Source organism: Peromyscus californicus, unplaced genomic scaffold, assembly GCF_007827085.1.
Source record: "Peromyscus californicus insignis strain IS unplaced genomic scaffold, ASM782708v3 Scaffold_2__1_contigs__length_46816999, whole genome shotgun sequence".
Taxonomy (NCBI): domain Eukaryota; kingdom Metazoa; phylum Chordata; class Mammalia; order Rodentia; family Cricetidae; genus Peromyscus; species Peromyscus californicus.
In genome coordinates this window covers 39,269,114-39,286,385 of record NW_026294540.1, presented here as the reverse complement: position 1 = coordinate 39,286,385, position 17,272 = coordinate 39,269,114, and positions in this window count along the sequence as shown.

Below are 17,272 nucleotides of genomic sequence, written 5' to 3'. Positions count from 1 at the left end.
TGCATACAAGAAACACATCTCAAATTCAAAGATAGACACTACCTAAAAATAAAAGGCTGGGAAAAGACTTTCCAATCAAACGGTCTTAAGAAACAAGCGGGTGTAGCCATCCTGATATCCAGCAAAATAGACTTCAAACTAAAATCAATCAAAAGAGATCAAGAAGGGCATTACATACTCATCACAGGAAAGATCCACCAAGATGAAGTCTCAATTCTGAATATTTATGCCCCAAACACAAGGGCACCCACATATGTAAAAGAAACATTACTAAAGCTTAAATCACATATAAAACCCCACACATTAATAGTGGGAGACCTCAACACCCCACTTTCACCACTGGACAGATCTCCCAAATTGAAACTTAACAGAGAAATAAAGGACTTAACTGATGTCATGACTCAAATGGACTTAATTGATATCTACAGAACATTCCATCCTAACAAAAAAGAATATACCTTCTTCTCAGCACCCCATGGAACCTTCTCTAAAATTGACCACATACTTGGCCACAAAACAAATCTAAACAGATACAAAACAATTGGAATAACCTCCTGTGTTCTATCAGACCACCATGGTCTAAAGTTGGATTTCAACAACAACAAAAACTACAGAAAACCTGCAATCTCATGGAAACTGAATAATACCCAACTGAATCACCAATGGGTTAAGGAAGAAATAAAGAAAGAAATTAAAGACTTCCTAGAGATCAATGAAAATGAAGACACCACATATCCAAATTTATGGGACACTATGAAAGCAGCACTAAGAGGGAAATTCATAGCACTAAATGCCCACATAAATAAGTTGGAGAAATCTCACACTAGAGACTTAACAGCATACCTGAAAGCTCTAGAACAAGAAGAAGCGCAGTCTCCCAGGAAAAATAGACGCCAGGAAATTATCAAAGTGAGAGCTGAAATCAATAAAATAGAAACAAAGAGAACAATACAAAAAATTAATGAAACAAAGAGTTGGTTCTTTGAGAAAATCAACAAGATAGACAAGCCCTTATCCAAACTAACCAAAAGACAGAGAGAGAGCATCCAAATCAACAAAATCAGAAATGAAAAGGGGGACATAACAACAGACATTGAGGAAATCCAGAGAATCATCAGGTCATACTTCAAAAACCTCTATTCGACAAAACTGGAAAACCTAAAAGAAATGGATAACTTTCTGGATAGGTACCACATACCTAAGTTAAATCAAGACCAGATAAACTATTTAAATAGTCCAATAACCCCTAACGAAATAGAAACAGTCATTAAAAGTCTCCCAACCAAAAAAAGCCCAGGACCAGATGGTTTCAGCGCAGAATTCTACCAGATCTTCAAAGAAGAGTTAATACCAATACTCTCTAAATTGTTCCACACAATAGAAACAGAAGGAACATTACCAAACTCCTTCTACGAGGCTATAATTACCCTAATTCCTAAACCAAACAAGGATACAACAAAGAAAGAGAACTACAGACCGATCTCCCTCATGAACATTGATGCAAAAATACTCAATAAAATACTGGCAAACAGACTCCAAGAACACATCAAAACAATTATCCACCATGATCAAGTAGGATTCATTCCAGGGATGCAAGGGTGGTTCAACATACGAAAGTCCGTCAATGTAATACACCATATAAACAAACTCAAAGAAAAAAACCATATGATCATCTCACTGGATGCAGAAAAGGCATTTGACAAAATCCAACACCCCTTCATGATAAAGGTATTGGAGCGATCAGGAATACAGGGAACATACCTAAACATAATAAAGGCAATTTACAGCAAGCCAACAGCCAACATCAAATTAAATGGAGAGAAACTCAAAGCAATTCCACTAAAATCAGGAACGAGGCAAGGCTGTCCACTCTCTCCATACTTATTCAATATAGTACTTGAAGTTCTAGCCAGAGCAATAAGACAACATAAGGAGATTAAGGGGATACAAATTGGAAAGGAAGAAGTCAAGCTTTCCCTATTTGCAGATGACATGATAGTATACTTGAGCGACCCCAAAGATTCCACCAAGGAACTGATACAGCTTATAAACACCTTCAGCAACTTAGCAGGATATAAGATCAACTCAAAAAAATCAGTAGCCCTCCTATATACAATGGACAAAGAAGCGGAGAAGGAAATCAGAGATACATCACCCTTTACTATAGCCACAAATGACATAAAATACCTTGGGGTAACACTAACCAAGCAAGTGAAGGACCTATATGACAAGAACTTTAAGTCCCTGAAAAAAGAAATTGAAGAAGATGTCAGAAAATGGAAAGATCTCCCATGCTCATGGATAGGCAGGACTAACATAGTAAAAATGGCAATCTTACCAAAAGCCATCTACAGATTCAATGCAATCCCCATCAAAATACCAACACAATTCTTCACAGACCTGGAAAGAATAATACTCAACTTCATATGGAAAAACAAAAAACCCAGGATAGCCAAAGGAATCCTGTACAATAACACAACTTCTGGAGGCATCACGATCCCTGACTTCAAGCTCTACTATAGAGCTACAGTAATAAAAACAGCTTGGTACTGGCATAAAAACCGACATGTGGACCAATGGAATCGAATTGAAGACCCTGACATTAATCCGCACACCTATGAACATATAATTTTTGACAAAGAAGCCAAAAGTGCACAATGGAAAAAAGAAAGCATCTTCAACAAATGGTGCTGGCAAAACTGGATATCAACATGTAGAAGGCTGCAAATAGATCCATATCTATCACCGTGCACAAAACTTAAGTCCAAGTGGATCAAGGACCTCAACATAAATCCAGCTACTCTGAACCTGCTAGAAGAGAAAGTAGGAAGTAGTCTTGAACGCATTGGCATAGGAGACTACTTCCTAAATAGAACACCAGTAGCACAGACTCTGAGAGAAACAATCAATCAATGGGACCTCTTGAAACTGAGAAGCTTTTGTAGAGCAAAGGATACGGTCAACAAGGCAAAGCGACAGCCTACAGAATGGGAAAAGATCTTCACCAACCCCACATCTGACAGAGGACTGATATCCAGAATATATAAGGAATTCAAGAAATTAGACATCAAAATGCCCAACAGTCCAATTAAGAAATGGGCTATAGAACTAAACAGAGAATTCTCAACAGAGGAAACTCAAATGGCCGAAAGACATTTAAGGAATTGCTCAACATCCCTAATCATCAGGGAAATGCAAATCAAAACAACTCTGAGATACCACCTTACGCCTGTCAGAATGGCTAAGATCAAAAACACTGAAGACACCTTATGCTGGAGAGGATGTGGAGCTAGGGGAACTCTCCTCCACTGCTGGTGGGAATGCAAGCTTGTACAACCACTTTGGAAATCAATATGGCGCTTTCTTAGAAAATTGGGAATCCATCTCCCCCAAGATCCAGCTATACCACTCTTGGGCATATACCCAAGGAATGCTCAACCACACCATAAGAGCACTTGTTCAGCTATGTTCATATCAGCATTGTTTGTAATAGCCAGAACATGGAAACAACCCAGATGCCCTTCAACTGAAGAATGGATAAACAAAATGTGGTACATATACACAATGGAATACTACTCAGCAGAGAAAAACAATGGCACCATGAGGTTTGCAGACAAATGGATGGATCTAGAAAAAATCATTCTGAGTGAGGTAACCCAGACTCAGAAAGACAAACATGGTATGTATTCACTCATAGCAGGATACTAGACATGAAACAAGGATGACTTGTCTGCTACTCACATCACCAGGGAGGCTACCTGGAAAACAGGACCCCAAGAAAGACACAGGGATCGCCCAATGACAGAGAAATGGAATGAGATCTACATGAACAGCCTGGATATGAGTGGGGGTAATGAAAGGCGAGGGTTGAGGGAAAGAGAGCTTGGGGGAGCAGGAGATCCCAGCTGGATCAACAACAGAGAGGGAGAACAAGGAATAGGAGACCATGGTAAATGAAGACCACATGAGAATAGGAAGAAGCAAAGTGCTAGAGAGGCCCACAGAAATCCACAAAGATACCCACACAACAGACTGCTGGCAATGGTCGAGAGACAGCCCGATCTGACCTACTCTGGTGATGGGATGGCCAAACACCCTAATTGTTGTGCTAGAAACCTCATCCAACTACTGAGGGATCTGGATGCAGAGATCCATGACTAGGCCCCGGGTGGATCTCTGGGAGCCCAATTAGCGAGAATGAGGAGGGTTTATATGAGCGAGAATTGTTGAGACCAAGGTTGGATAAAGCACAGGGACAAATAGCCAAATGAATGGAAACACATGAACTATGAACCAATGGCTGAGGGGTCCCCACTGGATCAGGCCCTCTGAATGGGTGAGACAGTTGATTGGCTTGATCTGTTTGGGAGGCATCCAGGCAGTGGGACCAGATCTTGTGCTCATTGCATGAGTTGGCTGTTTGAAACCTGGGGCCTATGCAGGATTGTTTGGCTCGGCCTGGGAGGAGGGGACTAGACCTACCTGGACTGAGTCTACCAGGTTGACCTCAGTCTGTGGGGAAGGCTTTGCCCTGGAGGAGATGGGAATGGGGGGGGGGGGTTGGGGGGAAGGTGAGGGGGACGGGAGGGGGGAGAACAAGGGAATCCGTGGCTGATATGTAGAACTGAATTGTATTGCAAAATAAATTAAAAAAAAATACATCCAAGAAGGAGGGAAATAATAAGTCAAAGGGAAAATTAAAGTCTAAGAAATAAAACTAGACAAAACACTCTGAAAGTATTGAGTATCAAGAAAGACTCCTACAGTGGCCAGGACAATTCACTGATGAATTCTATCATCTCAACATCTAACAGCAATGTTCTCCAGATATTTCAGTATCCTATAAGTCTGAGGAAAGGAACATTTTCAAATTTTTCTCATAAAAGATGCATTACCTTTATTCTCACACCAAGTAAATAAAACTTAAAAAGAGGCCAGTATCAGGCAATATCCTTGACTAACAGATTATAAAAATCCTTAATGAGAGATAGCTCACACTAAATTCAACAACACATTAAGACCATACTTCACAATCACCCGGGAACATTGGGATTCGTCCACACATACCAATTGACACAAAGCAGAGCACACACACAACATTGAGGTAAGTCCTATAATTGGACATCAAAGGAATGAAATGCCTTTTTCAGGAAAACATTTGAAACTAGAGAAAGTGTTACTTCAAATATTTCAGTTCCACAAACACAACTGTCACATTTTGTTTCCCAGGGTTCCTGAACAAGCAGAGGGAAGAATCTTAGATCATTTGGAAGTACTTGTCACATTCAATGTGTGGGTAAGTGAAATAGAGCATGTAAATGTGATCAAACTGGAAAATAGTCAGATATGGGAAGCCATGATCAAATTCCTCATGCTATAGAGATAATATATACCACTATATGTGTGAATTACACAAGAACAAAGGCAAAAATGACAAAGAAAGAAGTTGATAAAAGGAAAATGAGGTGAAATAAGGAAAAAGCATTTACAGGCAAAAAACAAAACCCAAACCAAACATGTAAATAAAGCAATGAATAGATACCAAATAGATACAAAAGCCCAAACTGAAAACCTGGTAAATATACTCACTAAGTCGAGATCCGACAGGCTTTGAAAAGTCCAAATCTAGCAGAAGCAACTGAATCCAACTGCTCTCCCACCAACCAACTGCTTCTCTGAAGTACAAAGACAAAACCCAGACCTAGGTGGCACCCTTTTATTGGCTGATATCTAGCTTACATCACTTGGACTCCATGTGATGTCACATGCAATGGTCCAATCAAGGCTTGGCAAAATCCATAGTGATTTTTCATTTTTGTTTCTCTCACATTCTTGTCTCCAGCCACTCTACTACTAATTTTTCTCATGGTTATGATCTAAGAGTTGACAAAGATCTACTTACAGGAGGCAAGGTTTATTTAACTTCAGATTTATAGAAACACAAGTCAACACAAGGGGAGGAAATAATGGCGTGGACGTCAGCAGAGTTGTCCAGTGGGTTATATGGCATTGGTAATCTCAATATTTTTTCTGACATGTACTTGTCCTCTCCAAGAAGCATTAGTGCAGTCTCAAGCATGAGTCTCTAATCAGGCAATGCCAAGTTACATTTTAGGTGCCATGACTGGTACAGTCAATCTGTGGTTCTTTCTCTCCCCCAGCCCTCTGTCATTTAACACTAAAAAGCATGGGATACATGACCTTGAACTGGCCGTGCTTAAAAAGTCCTGATCTTCTTCAATGAGAATTTTCCAGAATTGACACACATATCTCAAAATATGTAGGTGCCCCTGAATAAAATACCTATAGTTTCTATGTTCCAGAAGACACTGTCTTCCAATCAATGCCCCACTCTGCTGAGCTTTCATTCACAAAGAGTTCTCATGGTATGGATTCCTTCTGGTTCTTTCTGGTGGGCAATGAAGCAGCAATGAGCAGACCCCATAGTCATGAGTGCCATGCCACTTGCCCTTTGGCCTTGGTCTTTAACTTCATTCTTACAATCCATGGAGGATCAACATCATTTGGGTGTTATTTTCCACAAGAGATCTTGGTCATTAATGTGTGACACTGAATGGCTATGAATTATGATTTAAAACCAAGGTGGGAAGGGAGGTGTGCTGTTGCCGCCAAGACACAGCTGAAGGTCAATGGTCATGGCATTCTACTTTGCTTTTCTGGGGTTTTTCATCACTGTGGAGGTGTCCTCCTTAAGTCTCACCAGGTGGTTTCCACAGCCCACTGCTCTCAGAGTGGTTTAACTTTCCTGGGGCCCCAGTAATGCTAGGCTGGAGAGTAAGGTACTGGGTGAGATCAGGAAAGGCACGCATAACACCAAGCCTTACCTATCAAGGGCAGTTTGTTTCCACCAATGGAGTATCAATTCTTTCTTGACATGGTCCCTGCCATGTGGGTTATCTGAATCACCACCCAGCACTGGATCTGCCAGATCTTCAAAAGTGCTCACATCCCATACCCCACAACAGTATCTGCCCAATGACACCAATATATTCCCAGAGTAATAGCCATGTTTTCTTGTCCATCTACAGACCTCCTCTTATCTCAGTGTTCTCTAACCTTCTGTGAGTCAGAACTTGTCCAATTGGGATTATACTGAGTATGAGTTGGGAAGTAGAGCGGTGCACAGCAGGGACTCACAAATAGGTTCCCAAGAGCAAGGAAAGCCTGATGCCACAGCCCCTGTTACCATTGTCAGGAGTCCCACAAGTAGACCCAGCTACAGAACCAACTGATATATCTAAAAGGCTTAAGTCAGTCCCATCTAGGCTCTCTGGTTCTTGGTTCAGACTGAGTTCCTATAAACCAGGTTAGTTGTTTTTGTTTTCTTGTGATATTCTTGACCACTCTGATTTCTACAATCCCTCCTCCCTCTCTTCAGCAGGATTCCCTGAACCCCAAAGAAATCTAATGTTTGGCTGTGGGTCTCTGCATCTATTTCCATCAGTTTTAGATGAAGACTCTCTGACGACAATTGGGGTAGCCAACAATCTGATCACAGGAGATGGCCAGTTCAAGCTGTGTATCTTTTATTACTAGATGTCTTAGCTGGGTTTATCCTTGTAGATTTTGGGGTGTTCCCCTTGCATCATATTCTACCTGACCCCATTATGCTCCCCTGTTCCAGTCACCTCTTTCAGTAGAGTACACCTTCATATACCTCCCAATCCAAGCCCTCATGTTCCCATCCTCACCTGCCCCCAGGAGATATTATTCTATTTCCCCTTCCCAGAAAGATCCATGCATTTGCCATTGGGCTTCCCTTGTTACCCAGCCTTGAATTTGGTTAAGTCTCTCTACTTTGCAATTGGTCATTTGGGAGGAGTTATGTCCCACTACTTTGGGATTGGTCATTTGGGGAGGAGTTATGTTGTCCTGGATTTTCATGTTACTTCTGCATTTGTCATAGGCTCATCTGGATTTAGTTTGTTACTTGAGTGTTTCTGTTTCCTTTGTGTCGGGGAGTGTTTGGATTGATCCTTGGTGTTCCGAGTTTGGCAGTGCTAGGCTCCTCTGTATTCTGCTTGAGCTCAGGGGTGGAGACACACGATGCTGGTTTGTAGGTGGGATAACTTCCTGATGCTGGATGATCTAGGAGTGGTATCCCTTCTGACCTCACCAACCAGAATGCAGGAACTGAGATGAGATGTGTGCTGGGCCAGGATTCAGGATGTCCCACATCCTCTGATCTCATGAGCCAGGTTATGTATATTACAATGTTTGTGTGTGCTGGTCACGATGTGCTAACATGTGTCCTGACCTCATGAGCCATGTTCCACAGAGTGCAGTGGGTACATTCACCAACGTGATCCAGAGAGTGAACAAGACATGATGTTGCCACACTTCTGCCAGCCTCCTAAACTGACCTTCCTGTAATCACTGTTGCTGCTTATATGTCCCATGATTAACTATCTCAAGTCTATGATTTCACGCCTGTGTTTATACCCTCTGATTGGTGCTTATCATATTAAAAATACACTCAGATTTCTCCCCTGTCTCTGTATATATCATTGGACACTATTTGTTGTGTCTATCCTCATTCAGCAGTATTTCTCCAATCCTCACTTCACGGAATTGTATTGTACTGGTCCTTGATTTCTTTTCTCCCTGAGATCTAGTCAACCTTAAATTTCCATTTGTTCATACAGGTTTATATTACATTCTTAAAGCCAGCAGTCAGTAGATGAACTCTGGAGGATTACAAATTGAGACTAGTCCTTCGACACTGTCCTAGTATACTTTGTATTGTTGATAGACAGGTCCTGACATAACCCAATGTGGTAGAAAGAGTTTATTAGGTCCCCATGTCCTGTCCAGTGTTCATCATTAGGGAAGTTTTCTAGGAACTCTAGCAGATTCAGAGGACAGCTCTTTACTGGCTTGCTCTTCACAGCTACTTCAGTTTGCTTTCTTTCACAATTCCTGAACAACATACATGGTTGGAGGCAACGACATGGGCCTAGATCTCCCACATTAGGCATTAATAAAGAAATGGTCCTGTAAACTGCATGCAACTGTAAAATCACAGGCCTAATTTCAGACACTCACCACAATAATCCTCTGTTTTTATGGCATCTTTTTGTGTATGAGATGGATGTGGATAAGATGACGTTGAGTGAGAGAAGCCAGATCCAGGAAAACAAATGCCAGAGATCATCTCCATCAGCTGTTTCTAACTCACAAACTTCTGAAGTGAATATAAAACATGGAGGTACAGAGAGGGGAAGGGATACCAAAAGTACCCAACACCTAGTTTTCTGTGTCTAGCTTTGGCTGTATGTATATTCCTCTTACAAGCTTGATATCATGTCCTTCTAGAGATCCTCCTGAGATCCTCCTAGGGAGATTGTACTTAGCAGAAGTAGAAACCTAGCCCTGTGTGTGTATGTGGGGCTTTTGCTGTGGGTAGAAAATGTCTAGAAGTAATCGGCACATAGTTGTATGTGTGTATGAGAGAGAGAGAGAGAGGGAGAGGGAGAGAGAGAGAGAGAGAGAGAGAGACCGAGGGAGAGGGAGAGGGAGAGGGAAAGGGAGAGAAAGCTTTGACTGCAAGGCAGGGGTCAGTCAGAATGACCTAATACCATCTCTGCAAGACTTCTCTGCAGTCCTAGATAGCATAGTCTGAAAGGCTGGAACCTCTCAGCCAAGAAGCCTTGAAGCTATTCTGGATGCAGAACTAAGAGGAAACTGCAACAGAGGAGCTCTGAGAGGCTGGATCATGTGGGCCACCTGTTTTCACTGATATCTGGTTCCCTTGCATTGAGAACATGCAAACTTCCAAAGGTAACATCTGCATTCGCACAAGTATAGACTGTGCATTGTATAAAAACCAGCCAAAGATGATTTCTGTTTGATGTTTGAGCAGGTAAAATATACATCACTTGTCTTGTAGTTTCTCTAGGTTTATTTTTTTATGTCTGTAGCCAGGATTTTCAGGAAGTCAATATCACATACAGAGTGATATTCACAGCACTTCCCCTTTTCTTTGTTTAAAAAGGAAGGTTTTTACTTTAACACAGTAAAATTACATATAACAAAACAATTATCAATCAAGAATTACAGTTACAATATCTAGTCTATTTATAATATCTAGTCTATTTGTATTTGGCAAAATTAAAGAAGATAACCTATCTATCCTATATTTGGTAAGTAATGTACCTGATTCACTTTCTACTAACTTGTATTACCAACAGAAAACTATCTTATAATATGTTTTAAACTTATACACTTTACACCTCTTTAGTGAGTTTCTTTTCTGAAATTCTTAACAAAGAAACATATAACTATAACTATAACTAATCTTCAACTAACTCTAACTATCTAATCTTCAACTCCCTCAGAGACCCAAGAAGGAAATAATATTACATAATAAAACAGGAGGTGCAAACAAGCGACTTCCAAAAAAATGGGAGTTGACAGAAACAACCAACTGCCTGGACAGTCACCCGAGGTTTCTTCACAACATTGGGGCATTTTCAGCCTACAGGCTTAGCGTATCTGACAGACTCATTTGTGAAGTAGGATATACACAAGGCCTACAGTTCGACCTCACATTCGGTGCGAGTAGTCCATGTACCAGATAACCTGAATTCCAGTGTCCTCTCATGAGTTAGGATTTTAAATTCTGGACATTGCTGACTATTTTCTCTGAATTTGTCAACTTCAAATGGACTACACATTGTTGAAGTATTTATTGCTTGCATATACTGTATAGAGTTATTGTACTTATATATAGTTTTTCTTATATTAGTTATAACCTTTTTTCTTCTTTCTTTTTATTAAAATATTAACTTTAATATTAATATTATTAATAATAATGATTTAATATTAAAATATTAAAAAAAGTTGAAATGTGATATTTTATTTGTATGTTAATAAAGTTTGCCTGGAGATCAGAGGTCACAGCAAAGCCATAATCAGAAGTCAGGTGGTGGTAGCACATGCCCTTAATCTGATCACATGGCAGGCAGAATCTCTGTGTGGTCAAGGACACAGCCAAGCGTGGTGACACAAGCCTTTAATCCCAGTACCAACCATAGAGACCTGGAGGTCCGTATAGAAAGACATTGACGAGAAAGTGATGTGGTTGGAATTAGAGGCAATGAAAAGGCAAAACAGGAAGACAATAAAAGCACAGGTTAAACAGGAAGAAGCTCTCTCTCTGGGGAAGCTACTGCGTGGTGGTAAGCTAAGGCTAGTCGTGGCTATTCACTATTTCTCTGATCTCTTCAGCTTTCACCACTGTATTTGGCTCTGTGTTTCTTATTTAATAAGACTGTTTAGAAATTGGTCCACATAAAAGAACTTTCATACTAGAGAATCCCCAGACCTTTGCCCCACAACAGAATATCTTACCTTCTGATGTCATGCTCCAGTTCCATTTTGAGATTCTGGACTATTCCTTGGTAGAGTCCATCACTGAAACCACCTCCTGACTTTCTGGGAACCTACCTCAGACTTCACCTTCTTCAGGCATTGCCTTCTTGGAATGTTACTCTACAAGCTGTGACAGGATATCCTGGAAGAGGACAGCGAGGAAGCCATGTGGAGACTTACATAGACCCACAGTTGTTGGAGCCTAACCTTGTCTGGAGACCCACAAATCTCCTCCAGTCATTGTTCCATGCTCAGTCCCAGAGGAAACATAGGGAGCTGATGGAAGGAGCAGATTGGCAGAAGGTAGAGGTTGTCTCCCTTCAGCAGACAGCGGTGGTCCTTATCAGATGAGGAGTTGGCAGAGCCTGGTCTAATCACACAACAAACGTGCTGCACTGGCTGGGAGTGTGGCACACTTGGTTCCGTAGCCGCGGTATCCATAACTACAACATCCTTGTGGTGTGTTGGATCTCCCTGTGGCCCTCACAGAAGCTGGTCTCTGATCCAGATTTTCTGTTGTCCCTGACTGTTCCTGGATGTCATACTGTTTGGCCTTCATCTTTTCTTCCAGGTCAAGGATTCTGGAGCATTCCCTGGTGTAACCCATCACTGAAACAACCTCCTAGCTTACCAAGCACCTCCATAAGGTCTCCTCATCTTCAAAGACATTGAATTCTTCAACTCCTGGTATACCAGCTTGATAGGAGAACTTGGACTTGGACAGATAGACCTGAGGAGTCTGTGTGGAGACTCACATAGTTCAGCAGCTGGTTCAGGCTGGCCAGGTCTGCAGACTGACAAAAATCCTAAGAACATTTTTTCCCTTGAACAATCCTAGAGAGAAACATGGTGTTGGGGAGAACATTTTGGAGGAGAGTAGAGTTAGAAGCCTTGTCTCTCTTCAGCAAACAGTAGTGGTCCCCATCACAGGAGGATTAAACAGAGCCCTACCTAATCACACAACAAACAGCAGATGCACTGGCCAGGCTTCTGGAACACTTGGATCCATAGCCACCATTTCCATAAACATATCCTCTTGGGGTGATGGACCTCCATGTTGCTCTCACAGAAGCTAGTCTCTTTCCAGAGTTTCTGTTGTCCCTGACTGATCCTGAGGTGGGAATTCAGAAGTTGCTGCCCTGAAGAGCCCACAACCTAAGAACAGAAAGAGATTAACCATTATTGGAGGCAGCCAAGAGTTTCCAGAATGGGATGAGTTTCTCCAAGATGGCCTTGCTGGCCACACAAGGCCTGTTCATGTCAGACAATCCTCAGTGCCCTCTCCCTTTAAGAGGACATCCCAACAACTGGTGCTCAGCTCTGGTTCCAGGCCAAGGCATCTGGAGGATTCCCTGGTACATCCCATCACCAAAACCACCTCCTCCCTTCCCAGACACCGACCCCAGGCCTCCTCACCCGTTTTGAACTCCTGCTCCTCCAGCACTGATAGGAGCGCCTCGGCTTGGATAGGGACACTTCGGAACATACATTGAGCCATACATATTCCACTAGCATCTTGACAACAGCAAGATGTGGAGACTGACGGAAGTCCTGGGGTGTTTTGTCACTCAGTTGACATGACAGGAAGGGTAATAAGGCACTGCGGGGAGAAACAGGCTGGCGGGAAGTAGAGTCCGAAGCCTGGCCTCGCTTCACCAGCACAGCAGTGTCCCTTAGAGGAGGAAATGGCTGCCCAGCCCATGTGCTGCTGGGCATGGTGGTCAGGAGTGTAGCGCTGTATGGAGAGGGCTCGAGACACTTTCTGTCCCTTGGAGGACAGACTGGGTAGACTGCACTGTGCTTTGGTGGGGATGGATTCCCCTAGGACCCTTTAATTTGTATTCTTCCCTCTGCTCCTCAGAACCAAGGAGACCATTGGAAACCTCTGATTTTCTCCACTTGCACGTGAAGTCTGTGGTCCAACCATACTTTTCCTATGATGCCAGAGTACAATCATACTTGTCCTATGAGAGCATACAGTCTTGGAGAAAAGCAGAGCCATCCTCAAACCAAACCAGGAGGCCTGAGGGCCTGAACTTGTGTGTAGCCACTCAGTGTTCATCATCAGTTCCAGCACCTCCCAGGTGGTAGCAAACTTTGAGTAGATGGCCAGAAAATGGTAGATGGAGGTGTTTTCATGGTTCTGAACAGTAGTCGCCATACAGTTCCTCTGTCAGTTATCCCAAGAGCAGGGGGACTGGTAATGGCTCAGTCCTCAACCCTAGCCACCCCAAACATTCCACTGTGTAGATGGGCTCTTACGTCCCTCTTCACCCAGAGTCCAACTCACATCTCTATTTGCTGATTCTCCATATAACCATGCTGCATGGATCCATACCTGTGGCATTTCATGATGGTGTCACCACTAAGAACATGTGTCCCCACCCCACCAAGAGATCTACAGGGAACTACTTGAATCTGGTGGAGGAATAGAAGCCAGGAAGGGAGGAGGGTGCTCAGGGCTCCTTGCACTGTTCTGACTTCCATGCTGAAGGCCTGGGAATGAGCCTCTGGTCACAGCTCTTCAAGGATCTTCATGCAATGGGTGGAACCTAAGCTCCTCCGTGCTAGGATTCTTAGTTGGTATGGAGTTTCTTGAGTGGCCCCAGGGACACTTATCTGGCTCCATTAATCCCATCAAACCTAGATAGTGTCTAGAACCTTTTCTACAATGGGGGAAAAGGCTCTGCTCAAGGCATAAGTAAGGACAGTGATCAACACTTCTTGGGGAAGTGAATGACACAATCTAGAGCTATCTCCTCCACCCCCATCTCTGGCCATGTCACTTTGAAGGTCCAGGCTCAGGACCAATGATGCCAGGGTACAATCATATGTGTGCTGTGAGAGCATACAGTCCCAGAGAAGAGCAGAGTCCTCCTCAAACCAAACCAGTAGGCTTGAAAGCCTGCAAGTCCAGCATCTCCCAGGTGGTCACAAACAGAGTAGATAGCCAACACGATATATATATGGAGAATGTTTCCATCCTTAATGGTTGTTGGTACATAGTTAATCAGATCTTTCATGTAGTTTGAGCTCTTGGGATTGAATATTGTGTCATTGTCCAGATCCTGTTATCCTGAGGAAAGACCAAGGAAGGAAGGAGGGTTTAAATGTGAAATCTCAGAAACAATAACAACCCAGTACCACACACTGAAGTGAAAAGTGGGCATCAAGGATGTTCCTCAGTGTTCTCACAGGAACGCAGACCCAGTCAGGAACTGCAGAGGATCAGGGGGACCAGAAAGTTTTCCTGCCACAGGTTGGCCTGTGTTACCTCGGTTTCCTGTGGGAAAATGGACAGAGGTTTCAATGAATACAGCGTACCACAAGTTGGAAAAGGACAGGGCACTTAATTTTTTGGTGGCCTGAGCTACTGGAACTCCTCAAACAGGAGAACATCTTGCTTCCAGCGAAGTAGGTCAGTTGAGGCTGCTGCTGACATCTGGTTACCTGGTAACCAGGAGTCTGAGTTCCATCTGTAATAATGCTAAGAACGTGAGGTCACTTCCTGGAAGTCTCCAGCCCTTGCTTCCTCCACATAGGCTTTCTCTAGGGCTGACCAGGGAAGCTGACTTCTCTCCTTCTGCCTTTCCATGTGAACAGTGGGACACAGTGGTGTCCATAGGCTCATGCCACACACTGACCTGGGAAGCCTGGCTTCAGCCAGACCCTCAGCTTTGAGAAGGCAGAAGAGAGTTCCAAGCCATTACCTCTATACCACATGCATCCCAGGAAAACATAATTTTCTCTTAGGGTCTTCCCACTGTCCCAACCTGCTCCCTGTAGATCATTCTAGCATCAATTTCCTAGTATGTCATCATGTGTATATGATCACAGATTCCCTATACCAGCAAAACCCCATACCACTGTCACCAGAGGTGAAGGCACAAATAGGGACATGTGCCCATGTCCTCACACCCCCACTCACAAGGGCACACAGAGGACCCACTTACAAGTGCCTAGGAACATGGCAGTATAGAAAGGGTCATGCTTAGGTGGCCTTAGGGATATTTAGGGTTAGTGTCAGGGTAACAGACAGTAACAAATTGTATGCGTTCATTTTTAATTGTGCCTTTCACTTGGAGGACCAGGCTGGGCTCCTCTCCTTCTATGCATGCTAGTGTTTATTCCCTTTGGGCTTCCACAGGCAACGGTGTACTTCTTCTGCATCTCCAGATATTGCAGTCTGGGTTCTGGTTTGGGGTGTCAGCACCTTTCACAACGTTCCTTACCCCGAGGGAAAAGTACACACTAACTTTAAGACTTTGGTAAAAGTTTCCATATCTTCATTCTTGAATGACCAGTTTGAAATTATTCTTTTAAATATTATCTTATTATTTTACAAGTATGAATGCATGTGTTTCTATGCAGTGTGTATGTGCAGTGCCCATGGAAGACAGAAGAGGGTGTTGGACCCCTGGATCTGGGGTTACAGATGGTTTTGAGCTGCTGTGTCAGTGCTGGGAATTGAACCTGGTCCTCTACAAGAGCAGCCAGTGCTCTTAACCACTGAGACATCTCTCCAGCACATTTTTGTTCTCTTTGGGGTCACAGAGTGGCCCCTTGTAGAAACGACGATCAGTGTCCAGTGTGACCAGCTGGGTTATTCTGTGCAACTTGGTGGTGAGTGTCATTCACGTCTGTCCTATTAATTAAACTATTGTACCAAGAATGTTAGCAACCTCAGTTGATGGCCACCCTTATTTTGGCTACAGCTGTACAATTATGGAGACAGGTCAGGGGGTATGGGTGGAGCTATATTCCAGGATGCAGACGGGCTGCCCACCAGCTGGGTTCTCCAGGATCTGAGGCCTTGCTGACTCAGGTCTGCCAAGGGATGCTCTGCTGGCTGCGGGCTGGGACAGCTGGGGTCTGATTCCCACAGTATGGTGGTGGTGACCCAGCAGAAGGCCTCTCAGAGCCTGGCCTTAGAAGTCAGCCTCTCTAGAAAGAGAGAGAAATAAAGAATAATTTTTTGAATTGGTTTTTATTTATATTTTTATTAAGAAAAAATTTTCATTCATTTTACACACCAATCAAAGATCCCATTTTCCCCTCCTCCTGCCCCCTCAAGCCTCCCCCTCCCAACCCACCCCCCATTCCCACCCACAAGAAGACAAAGCCTCCCATGGGGAGGCACATCCAGTACAGGCAAGTCCAAGCCCTTCCCCTGCCTCAAGGCTGCAGAAAGTGTCCCATCATAGGTAGTGGGCTCCAAAAGCCCCCTCATGCGCCAGGGATGGATTCTGATTCTACCACCAGGGGTTCCCCCAGCAAATCAAGCTACACAATTGTTTCACCATTCAGAGGGCCTAGTCCAGTCCCATGCAGGCTCCACAGCCATTGATCCAACTGTCATGAGTTCCCACTAGTTTGGTTTGGTCATCTCTGCAGGTTTCCCCATCATGATCCTGATGCACTTGCTCATAGAATCTCTCTTTTCTCTCTTTGGCTGGACTCCTGGAGCTCTGTCTCATGTTTGGCTGTGGTGATCTCCATGAGTAAACTGGGGATGCAGGTTGGGCAATGGAGGGTAGAGATTGGGGATGAGAACATAAGGGAATGGGATGGTCGAGCTGGAAGAGGGATGGAGTGGGAAAGCAATGAGGGAGATACCATGATAGACGGAGATATCATGGGGGGTGGGTAGAGAGAAACCCGGTGCTAGGGAAGTTGCCAGGAATCCCCAAGGATGACCCCAGCTTGGACTACTAGAAATAGTGGAGAGGGTGCCTGAACTGAACTGACTTGCCCCAGTGATCAGATCGGTGAATACCCTAACTGTCATCACAGAGCTTTTCTCCAATGAGATAAAGATTAATTGACATAAAGTTGAGTGCCTATGAGCCTTTCCCCATGGATAGTATTCTTCATCATC